We start from the raw sequence: 12500 nt of genomic DNA, 5'->3' as shown, positions 1-12500 counted from the left end.
GGTCAAAAAAGATGAGAGAGTCTGCAGTCTCAAAGAGACAACTTCGGTCGCTTTAGCTCCTGCCTCCGCCCCATCGAGAGTGCGTCCCCCACGTCGTTCCAAGTTCCAACGACGAATCATTGACAGAAAGCCTGTTGTTCATCAATCGAACACTTTCTCCTAGGAGAATCATGGAAAAAGACGACGAAACCCTCAGAGCCACTACAAACAGGCTCGTAATGGCCCAAAATCAAAATCAGCCCAAAATGGAAATAACGAGTCTAACCAGAAACAGACTCTTGAGGCCCCAAAATCAAAATCAGCCCATAACAAAAGCAACAAGTCTGACCAGAAACATACTTCTAATAGCCCAAAGTCAAATTCTAACCAGAGACAGACTCCATATGAGCCAAAGTTCAAATCTAACCAAAATAGAAACAACAAGCCAAACACAAACTATAAGTCTGACCAGAGAAACAGGAGTCAATGGAAGCAACAACCGACTTACCAACAGCCTTGTTATGGTTATTATGATGGGTATCATTATTACCCCAACATGCCAAACAATAATGGCTATTATGGGTACTATGAAGGCTATCCGGGAAACATATACCGTGGCTATGGCTATAACTGCCACTATCAAGCCCAAAGAATGCCCTACGGAAACCAGGCGCAGCCCAACTACTATCACCAACAAATGAACTATTCGCCATAGAATGGGTACTACCATTGGCTTCGAACTAGACCCTTCACATTCCGGAACAGACATTAAGACTGCCCACGAATAGACATCCACACCTTGATCCCCAAAGGACAACAAGACTGAGGTAATAATGGAATCAGTCATTCCATGATGAGCATTGGTTAGCGACATCGGAAGCCTCGTTTGTCGTGGCGCTTTGAAAACGACGACTCTTGAAGAGAGTGACTGCAAGAGTATAAAGAAAGTAGCTCTGCCCTCAGCTGAATAATATTAATAATAATAATAATGATAATAATAATAATAATAATAATAATAATAATAATGAAAATAATAATTATAGTAATAATGATAATGATAATAATAATAAATGATGATGATGATAGCAGCAACAATAATACACAGTAGTTTCCTCTGCCAAAAAGTTTGTTCGTAAATCCCTTATAGCGTTCACATATTTTGTCATCATTATGTCTATTTACATTTTTCTTTTTCGTCTTTGTCTTCCACCTTGTATTCTTCCTCGTCTTTGTCATCCTCATCCTCTGTATCGTCTTTTTTTTCTTCTTCGTGGTTCGTTTTTTTTTTTTTTTCCCTTTAGTGGGCATGGGTTCTGCAGAGGTTGATCGAGATTTTTTATCCTCCAGAGAGTCTGTGGTTCTGAGAGCTCTCACTTTATTTTCTCTCTTGTGACACGGAGTCATCTTGGAGACATCTTGTAGAAACACGCCGTAGATCCAGGCCCATGGGCATTGATTCACCGAGGCTATAACACTACTTTGGCGAACGGCAAATTATTCTATTCCTCCGAGTGGGAGCCCCAAAGAATGAACCTGATTAATTCATATCTTACCTCGAAACCCTCGTGGTTGCATACGATTACTCAAATCATCCTCGGGGCTCCCCTCATCTGAACCAAATCCTCGTCTGCCCTCCTCCGTTTCCATGAAGAGCTTCGTGACATCGGTGCTGGAGTTTGTCTCCACGATATCTCTTGCACCTTATTCGGCGTCGTGTTTGTTTTTTTTTTGTTTTTTTTGTTTTTTTTTTTTTTTTTTTTTTTTATTTTTTTTTTTTTTTTTTTTTTTTTTTTTTTTTTTTTTAATAATAGCCGAAAAATAGGAAACATGAGAAGTACGTCCATTTGATTTCTTTAATCCGCTAGATGTCCCTCTCAGGCCAGAAGAATATTGATATAGATGAGCCGGGAGCTTTAGGGCCCAGTCGAGCCTTTTTTCTTTTTTTTTTTCTTCTTCTTTCTTTTTTTTTTGTTTTACACAGAGTCATGGAGACACCTTGCAGAAATATGCTGTGGATCCAGACACAGTAGCGTGAATTTGCCGAGGCCTAAACGCTACCTCGTCGAGCGGCAAATGATTTTATTCCTCTGAGTGAGAGCCCCAAAGAATGAATGGATTAATTCATATCTTACCTCGAAACCTTCGAGGTTGCATATGGATAATCCATTCATCCTCGGGGCTCCCCTCAGCTGAATAAAATCTTCGACTGCCCTCCTCCTTTTAACTTGAGGACCTGCTGTCGGGCAACCTCGGACTAGGGTGCTGGAGTTCGTCTCCACGATCTCCCTTACACCTTCTTCGGCGTCCTCTCCGCCCGATGAGTCCTCATAAGCTCCACAAGTTCTTGGAGCTCTTGGTTGTTGTGGACCATTGGAGGACCTTTTGGAACTTTGTTAGTTCCTTCCCCGGGGTTTCCCCGCTCAGGGTCGTGAAGTCCTGGTCCTTCTTCAAGAAATCGTCCCCAGTCAACGGAGTGGTGAATGGCGCAGGACTACGCCGAGGTTCTGGGAAACTGTCTTCCCAGATAGACTTGCTAAGTACCACAGGGCTACCCACGTTATAACCGTATATATATATATATATATATATATATATATATATATATATATATGTATATATGTAATATACATATATATATATACATATAATATACATACATACATATATATATATATATATAATATGTATATATAATGTACATATATATATATATATATATATATATATATGTTTGTGTGTGTGTGTATATGCCTATATATATACATATGAATATATACATACATATATGTATATCTTTATACATATATATATACATGTGTGTTTGTGTGTGTGTGTGCATATATAGACATTATATATATATATATATATATATATGTATATAAATATATATATATATTTATATATATATATATATATAAAATCTCTCTATCTCTCTCTCTCTCTCACTTTCTCTCTCTCTCTCTCTCTCTCTCTCTCTCTCTCTCTATATATATATATATATATATATATATATATATATATATATATATATATATATATATATATAGGGGAAGGTGGGGTAAGACGGACCCCTTAAGAAAGAAATTGGTCTAGAAGCCACATTTTGATATTTTTTTAATGTTTTAGAGGTTGTGGTGGTACTTTGGGGTCTTATGATTCCAATACGCAACCTAGGCACGGGTATTTGAGGGAAAATTTTAAACTATGATTAAAATAAAAAAGTAACTTTTATTATTTCCGAAAAATAATGACGGGGGTAAGACGGACCCCAGGGGTCCATCTTACCCCGTCTTACCCCCGTCTTACCCCGTCTTACCCCGTCTTACCCCGGTACTTCCTAAGGGTTCATCATAATCCTTGACCAAAAAATAAGAAAAGAGATCCTTCCTGGAAAAAATGACAAAGAAAACCCTTCTTTCAGCATCCTTTACCATCATACATTTGCTTCTGTGCCCATTTTACATCTACAGGGATACTTTATAGTGCTATATTATGCCAAATTGCCTGATCAATCCTTGCATAGATCACAAATAAAACACTCAATATCATCCTCATCATCCAGTATCCCTGCACATTGCTCGTGTGCCCATCGTTTACAAAAAAAAAATAATTACCTTACCTTCTCCAAATATCATCAGCACTGTCCAAAAACACAAACCTCCACATCGAGCGCAAATGCGGTACTGAACCTGGCTTTCGGTTGCACCCGCGTGAGTTACAGTTGATGTTGAGGACATCTAGCGGCAACAATCTTAATCATGCCCTTTCTAATTCAAATTAGATGTGGGGGTCCATCTCACCCCAGGGGTCCGTCTTACCCGACCTTCCCCATGTATGTATATATATATATATATACATATCTATATATATATGTATATATATATATATATATGTATATGTATATATGTATATATACATGTATATATATACATACATATATATATATATATATATATACATATATGTATATATATATACATGTGTGTTTTGTGTGTGTATATATAGACTATATATATATAATATATACATATGAATATATGTATATGTATATATATATATGTATATACATATTTATATATATATGTATATACATATACATATATATATATGTATATATGTATACATATATATGTATATATATATATACATATATATATATACACACATATATATGTATATATATATATATATATATAAATAAAGTGCGTGTGTGTGTATACATATGTATATGTATATATATATATGTGTATTTACCTAGTTGTATTTACCTAGTTGTATTTTACGGGAAGGGGAGCTATGCTCGTGGGGTCCCGTCTTCATATCTCATTTTATCTAAACTATTTTTAAATTCATGTATTGTTTTTGCACACACCACTTTCTCATCTAACTTGTTCCAACTGTCTATTACTCTGTGAGGAAAGCTGTTCTTTTTCAAATATCTTCTATAGCTGTCTTTTTTTATTTTCTTTCCGTGTCCTCTTGTATTTCTGTCATCCCATTTTATCAGATTCTCTCAAAAATGTAATTGATATGCCTTTCATGATTCTGTAGATAGCTATCAAATCTCCTCTCTCTCTTCTTTGCTCTAGTGTCTGTAGTTTAAGTTTTTGTAGTCTCTCTTCATATGATAGTTTTGAGAGTGTTGGTGCCAGTTTTGTGATTGCTCTTTGTATTCTTTCAAGTTTTTTTATTCCTTTTTTTGTACTTGGTGACCATATTGTTGCTGCATATTCCAATCTTGGTCTTATCAGGGTGATTAGGATTTTCCTCACCATTTCTTCATCCAGGTATGTAAATGCCACTTTGATTGTTCTTATTAAATTATAAGTTTCTCCAAAAATCTTATTTATATGTTTCTCAGGTGACATATTATTCATAACAATGACCCCCAGGTCCTTCTCATTTTCTACTTTTTTTATTCCTTCTTCTCCCAAATTATATGATCCTGTTATTCTGTTTTTGCTTTTTCCAAATTCCATTATACTACACTTTTTTGCATTGAACTCCATCTCCCACTTCCTACTCCATTCTTGTACTTTATTTAGATCTCTCTGTAGTGATTCACAATCTTCTTCAGTTTTCACTCTTTTCAGTAGTTTTGCATCATCTGCAAAGAAGCTCATATAGCTTTCAATTCCTTCATCCATATCATTAATATATATAGCAAACATTATTGGGGCCAGAACTGTTCCCTGCGGGACACCGCTTATTACTTCATTCCATTTTGAGTGCTGATCTCTTATCACTACTCTCATTTTTCTTTCTTGCAAAAAGTCTTCCATCCAATTTAGCAATTTACCTTGTATTCCTCCTTCATATTCTAATTTCTTAAGCAACTTTTTATGTGGTACTTTGTCAAAAGCTTTTTTTAGGTCTAGAAATGCACAATCAGCCCATCCATCTCTTTCTTGTATTATATCTATTAGCCTTGAATAGAAACATATTAAATTGGTGACGCATGATCGTCCTTGTCTGAATCCAAATTGCCTTGGATTTAGTACGTTGTTTTTTTCCAAGTATTTTACCCATCTACTTTTGATAATTCTTTCACAAATTTTTGCTATTGTACTTGTTAGAGAGACTGGTCTATAGTTGGTAGGTTCTTCTTTATTTCCTCCTTTATATATAGGTACTATATTTGCTTTTTTCCAATCTTCTGGAACTTTTCCTTCTTTTAAGGAACTGCTTATTATGCTATGTATTTTGTCTGCCAGTTCATTCCTGCATTCTTTCAGAATCCAGTTTGCTATTTCATCTGGCCCATGCGATTTTCTGACATCAAAATTACCCAAGTGTGTCAATATTTCATTCTTTGTTACTTCTATTTCTTCCATAGGGGGGACTTTTTCTTTCCACTCAATCTCTTCAGGTTGTACATTTTCCCTTGTAAACACTGATTTAAAATGTTTGTTCATAATTTCTGCCATTTCCATTTCCTCAGTGTATTCAACTCCTCCTTGTCTTAATTTCTCCAAGTCTTGTTTGTTTTTCAGTTTATTGTTTACAAATCTGTAGAATAGTTTTGGTTGATCTTTACACTTTTCTATAACATCTTTTTCATATTTTCTTTTTTCCTCTCTGCACTTTTGTACATATTCATTTCTATAACCAGTATATATTTTCCATTTTTCAGGTCTTCTGTCTTTTTTCCATCTGGTCCAGGCTTTGTCTCTTTTGTCTTTTAACTCCCTACAACTTTTGTTGTACCAGCATTTTACATATTCTTTTTCTTGTTTTTGTCTTGGGACACACTTTTCCACTCCTTTTTTGTAAATTTTTGTCAAAATATTCCATTTCTCTTCCACTGATGTTTCTTCTTTGTATATTTCTTCCCAGTTTTCTTGTTGGAAGAATTCTCTTATTTTATCAAAGTTTGTTTTTTCATACATCATTCTTCCTTTTCTATATTGTTCATTTCTTTTCATATATTTTTCTTCATTAAGTTCCAGTTCAATCAATATGTGGTCACTTTTACCTATTGGTGTTTTATATTCAATCTTGTCCACTATTCTAGGTTCAGATGTAATTATTAAGTCTAGCCTCGATGGTTCTTCTTCATTTCTATACCTAGTGTTCTCTTGTATCCATTGTGTCATTGAATGGTCAGTAATCATCTCAAGTAGAGCATTTCCCCATGAGTCATCACCACTCTTTACTGTCATTTCTTCCCAGCAGATTTCTTTGCAATTAAAGTCGCCCATCATAACTATTCTTCCTCCGTCTTCCATTATTTTAGTTAATGCTATCTTTGTGTCCTCTAACATACTTTTATATTCACTCTCCTCCCATGAGGCTGTTTTCGGAGGCACATAATTGATCACAAATTTTCTGCTCTTCTTATCTCTGTCTTCCACTTCTATCATAATCATCTCTACTGTATTCTTTCCATATATGACACCTTTCACGTTTATATCCTTCTTAGTCAGGAACATAACTCCACCCCCTTGCTTTTTCTCTCTGTTTCTAATCCAATAATTGTATGCATCATGTCCTACACTGTTGGGTGGTAGTGGGCCTTTTAATTTTGTTTCTACAATTCCCATTATGTCCGGTTCTTTTTCTTTCAAATAATCATTCAGCTCATTCAATCCTGTTATTAATCCATCTATATTTGTGTAAGACACTCTTAGTTTTCTGCCACTTCCATTGTGTTCTCTGTTTCCCTTATGTTTTTCTTTTGTATGTCGAACTTCCTTAGTTTCATGTTCACTACTCTCCAATAGAATCTCTCTTTCTCTGACTCCGTTCTGTTCTCGTTTTTTGCCTTAGCTTCCAGTCTTTTCTGCTTTTCTTCCTCTCTTTCCTCCTTATTCATTTCTCTTTTTATCCATATCTTTTTGTATTGTTCACTTGTTGCTAGTTTCCCTGTTTTGGATAAGATATTCTCTGCCGTTGTTTGTGACTTGAATTTAATCTTAATTGGTCTGGTCTTGTCTGTGCTATACTTTCCGAGTCTAAATTTCTCTTCGATTTGTTTCATAATTTCTGGTTCATCTTCCTGAACTGATTCTAGTAATTGGCTTACTTTTTCATTTTCCTCTTTGATTCTTGTGGTTCTATCTGTGTTGTGTTTCTCTTCCATTCCTAATATAATTATACATTTCTTCTTGTCTGCTAAATCCCTTACTATATTCTCCTTTTGTCTCATCACTTTAATAACTGAGTCTTCAGTATGTTCTTTCAATTGCTGTTTGACTATGTCAGTGAATGAAATCTTATTTCCTTCTTGGGTTTTCTTCCAATTTTTACTTTCTTTAGCTATCGTTTCTCTGTTTTCTTTACTATTCTTCTTCAATTCCTCATTCTCCACCTTTACCTCTCTTAACTGTCTTTTTAGGTCTTCTATTTCATCAGTTAAGTTTTTATTCGCCTTTTCCAGTTCTTCCAATCTTTCAACCCTTTGTAAAATGGTGTTCATATGACCTAACCTACTCTCCAAGTCCTCGATCACCTTATCAACCTTCTTCTCTAGTCTTGTCAGTCGGGGGGGGGGGGGTTTGTGTCCCCCCCACTCTCTTTAAATCCCTTGAAAATATTCTCATCACTTTCTGCTATATTGCTCCTATCTATACCTCTAATCTTCACATTCCTATTAGACATGTCGTGATCATCCAACTCGTCTTGGGGTCGTTTGTCTACCTTTCGGCGGCCCGTCAGGGCCATTTCCTCCACCTCCTCATTACCTTCCATTTCCCCAGCAATCCCTCCCCCTCTCCTCTTTCCTTACTTTCCCACTACCCCACGAGCAATTTCCCCCCACCCTGCAAATACAAAAAGGCACTTCTCTTTGCGTTGGGATCCACAATCTGCACTTTTCTTCAGAACGTTCTTCAAGCCGTCCATTCGTTGAAAGTGTGTGTGTGTGTGTGTGTGTGTGTATCAAGGATATATATGGTTAAGAGCCTTTCTCTTAAACCTGTTATTAAAAGTAATAGCTAATTCAGCATATATTCTCTTTATTTCGCAAGATTACCTTCGTCTCTCTTTGACTGTGTGAGATGATATCTCCGTATGAGGTCATCTGAGCTGCCATATTACGATTTCGAGTTACATTCACTCTATTTCAGTGGCATGGATGTGGATTACGTCGTCTCGGTGGAAGAGACGTGCACACACACATACACACAAACACACACACACACACACACACACACACACATACACACAGACACACACACACACACATACACACGCACACACACACGCACACATACACACACGCACACACACACACACACACACACACACACACACACACACACACACACACACACACACACACAAACATACACACACACACACATGTATATATATATATGTATATATATATGTACACACATACATATGTATGTATATATGTATATGTATATATATATATGTACATACATGTATATGTACACACATCAACATATGTATGTATATACGTATATATACGTATATATATGTATATATATATATATATATATATTGTGTATGCGTGTGTGTGTGTGTGTCAATTTGATGATATGATATAATAATCTCTATATCTTCTTATTTCATTGTATATTCATGAAGGACATATTGTACTCTGTTGGCGTCTAAGGTAAATTTTACCACATGTCAAAACAATCACCTCTCTAGATATACGTGCACAAGGTACACCATGGTCGAGAACGACTGGAAATCTATGTAGATCATCATTCACTTCAAAGAAAATTTCTAAACATTTCTCACGAAAGAGGATGTGACCTCCCGATGGCTCAAACCTTTCTGAAGTCTGTGAGGTCTATGGTCATGACATCATTGTGTGCCTGCGTGGGGCATTCGACCAAAGAGGACAACAATTCTCTTGATGCCGTAGGAAAAGAAGAACCTGCTAAGAGTTCTTTAAGGGTCTGGTGGTCGACCATAAAGAAATGGTCTCGATGCTTAAACCGGCTTTGGGTCAGAGCGTTGATCTTAAAGGAAAAGATGAAGCCGGAACATGGAGATCTAGAATTTCTTCTAGCTCGTCGTGATTCAGATTCTGAAGCAGTGGGATGGAATTGTGCCCATATAGTGACCCGACACAATGGAATAAAGAGGACTTGTGAGGCTTCTAAATCATCGGCAGTTCATATCAAATTAGATATAATTGAGCCCATTAATTCAACGAGAAAAACACGGAAACTTTCTTCAATAAGCTCAATGACAACAGAGTCGCCACCTGTTAGTCATACAGTGCCAGTTTTCTGTGAAAATGAAAGCAGTAGGAATGCAATCACCGGTGTAGAAGCTAAAGAAGAGGATATCACTCCTCCAGAGGGCCATGAAAGCGATGGAAAGTTACGGTTGCCTAAGTCGAAGGATACCAACGGGGAAATCAACAAAAAAAGTGACTCAGAAAGTGATTCAGAAGCTGCAACAGACGTTTCCCTAAAGGGCATCTTCACAGATAAAGGAGATTCTGACTCGATCTGGTCAGACTATGAATGGGAGTGTGATATCGAAAAAAGTGAATCCAGGACTACAGAAGACCAAAGTCCTGTGATACTCACAGACTCGAAACCTGAAGAGACCAAATACCAGGTTTCAGTCGACGTTGCTTCCACGGACGAAATCCCTTCACCTGATGAAGCTGATGGAGATTTAGTCTCACCTTGGTCAGACTACGAGTGGGAATTAGACCCCGAAAGCCTTAAACCCGTAGAGTCTGAACCTACAGAGTCTCGGGACCAGACTTCAATCGAAAGTCTTAAAGATTCCCAAAAGACAGAGGACGTCGCTTCAAAGCCCGAAGAACCATCCACGTAGGCACAATCTCCTTCATTGGCACCATCAAATGTTCTTCATCCACGTCATCTTGTACCTGACCGAACAGCCCAAGAACTGAGGCCTTCTTACAACCGTTGGAACAAGGCCTCATCTCAAGGAAATCAGGGAGGAGGAAACAATCGCAGCCTTCAGAGTCGCCACGAGCCGACTAGAACATCAAAAGGAAAGAATAAAAAGGTGGACAAGAAAGACGAGAGAATCTCCAGTCTCAAAGAGATAACTTGGGACGCAGTCGTCCCTGCCTCCACCCCATCCAGGGTACATCGCTCACGTCGTTCCAAGTTCCAACGACGAACCATTGACAGGAATCCCGTTGTTCATCAGTCCAAGACTTTCTCGTAGGAGAATCATGGACAAAGACGACGAAACCCTCCAAGCCCTTACAGACAGGCTCGTAATGGCCCAAAATCAAAATCAGGCCAAAATAGAAATAACGAATCTAACCACAAACATACTCTTGAGGCCCCAAAATCAAACAATAGGCCCCGCCAAAATCAGGATTTTCATGGCCCAGGCTCAAAACCAAACACAAATAAGAATAACAAGTCTAACCACAGACAGACTCCTAATGAGCCAAAGTTCAAATCTAACCGAAATAGAAGTAACAAGGCAAACACAAACTTTAAGTCTGACCAGAGAAACAGGAGTCAATGGAAGCAACAACCAACTTACCAACAGCCTAGTTATGGTTATCATGATGGGTATCATTACTACCCCAACATGCCAAACAATAATGGCTATTATGGGTACTACGAGGGATATCCTGGAAACGTGTACCATGGCTATAATCAGAACTACCACTATCAAGCCCAAAGAATGCCCTGTGGAAACCAGGCGCAGCCCAATTACTATCAGCATCAAATGAACCATTCGCGACAGAATGGCTACTACCATTGGCTTCGAAATAGACCCTTCACATTCCGGAACAGACATTAAGACTACCGGCGAATAGAGATCCACGCCTTGATCCCAAAAGGACAACAAGACTGAGGTAACTATGGATCAGTCATTCCATGATGAGCCTTGGTTAGCGACATCGGAAGCCTCGTTGGTCGTGGCGCTTTGAAAACGACGACTCACGAAGAGTGACTACAAGAGTATAAAGAAAGTAGCTTCGAAATCACTTGAGCCCTTCAACACGGGACTATACCCTCAGCTGAATAATATTAATGATAATAGTAATAATAATAATGATAATAATAATAATAATGATAATGATAATGATAATAATAATAATGATAATAATAATAATAATGATAATAATAATAATGATAATAATAATAATAATGATAATAATAAAATGATGATGATGATGATAGCAGCAACAATAATACACATTAGTTTGCTCTGCCTAAACGTTTGTTTGTAAATCTCTTCTATCGTTCACATATTTTGTCATTATTACTTCAATTTTCCTTTTTCTTTTTCGTCTTTATCTTCCTCCTTTTATTCTTCTTCGTCTTTGTCATCCTCATCCTCCCTATCGTCTTCCTTTTCTTCTTCATGGACCTTTTTTTTTAACGGGCGTGGGTTCTGCAGAGGTTAATCGGGATTTTTTTTTCTTTAGAGAGTCTGTAGTTCTGAGAGCTCTCACTTTATTTTCTCTCTTGTGACACAGAGTCATTGTGGAGACATCTTGTAGAAAGACGCCGTAGATCCAGGCCCATGGGGATTGATTCGCCAAGGCTACAACGCTTATTTGGCAAACGGCAAATAATTTCATTCCTCCGAGTGAGAGCTCCAAAGAATGAACTGATCAATTCATATTATACTTCGAAACCTTTGTGGTTGCATATGATTACTTAAATCATCCTCGGGGTCTCCCCTCAGCTGAACCAAATCCTCGTCTACCTTCCTTAGTTCCCTTGAGGAACTTCGTGACACCGGTACTGGAGTTTGTCTCCACGATATCTCGTGCACCTTATTCGGCGTCATTTTCTTTCTTTTTTTTTCTATATAATAATAGCTGAAAAAGAGAAGACATGGGAGGTACTTCCATTTGGTTTCTTTAATCCTCTAGATGTCCCTCTCACGCCAGATGAATATTGATATAAATGAGCCGGAAGCTTTAGAGGCCAGCCGATCTTTTTTTTTTTTCTTTTTTTAAGTTTAGAGACTTGATTTTTTTTTTTACAGAGTCGTGCAGGCACCTTGCCGGAATATGCTGTGGATCCGGACACAGTAGCGTGGATTCGCCGAGGCAAAAACGCTACCTTGTCGAGCGGCAA

This window comes from Oratosquilla oratoria, unplaced genomic scaffold (assembly GCF_046742065.1).
Source record: "Oratosquilla oratoria isolate Oo_2021 unplaced genomic scaffold, ASM4674206v1 SCAFFOLD45, whole genome shotgun sequence".
Taxonomy (NCBI): Eukaryota; Metazoa; Arthropoda; class Malacostraca; order Stomatopoda; family Squillidae; genus Oratosquilla; species Oratosquilla oratoria.
The sequence above is the reverse complement of the archived record's forward strand: the minus strand, read 5'-3'. Positions refer to the sequence as shown.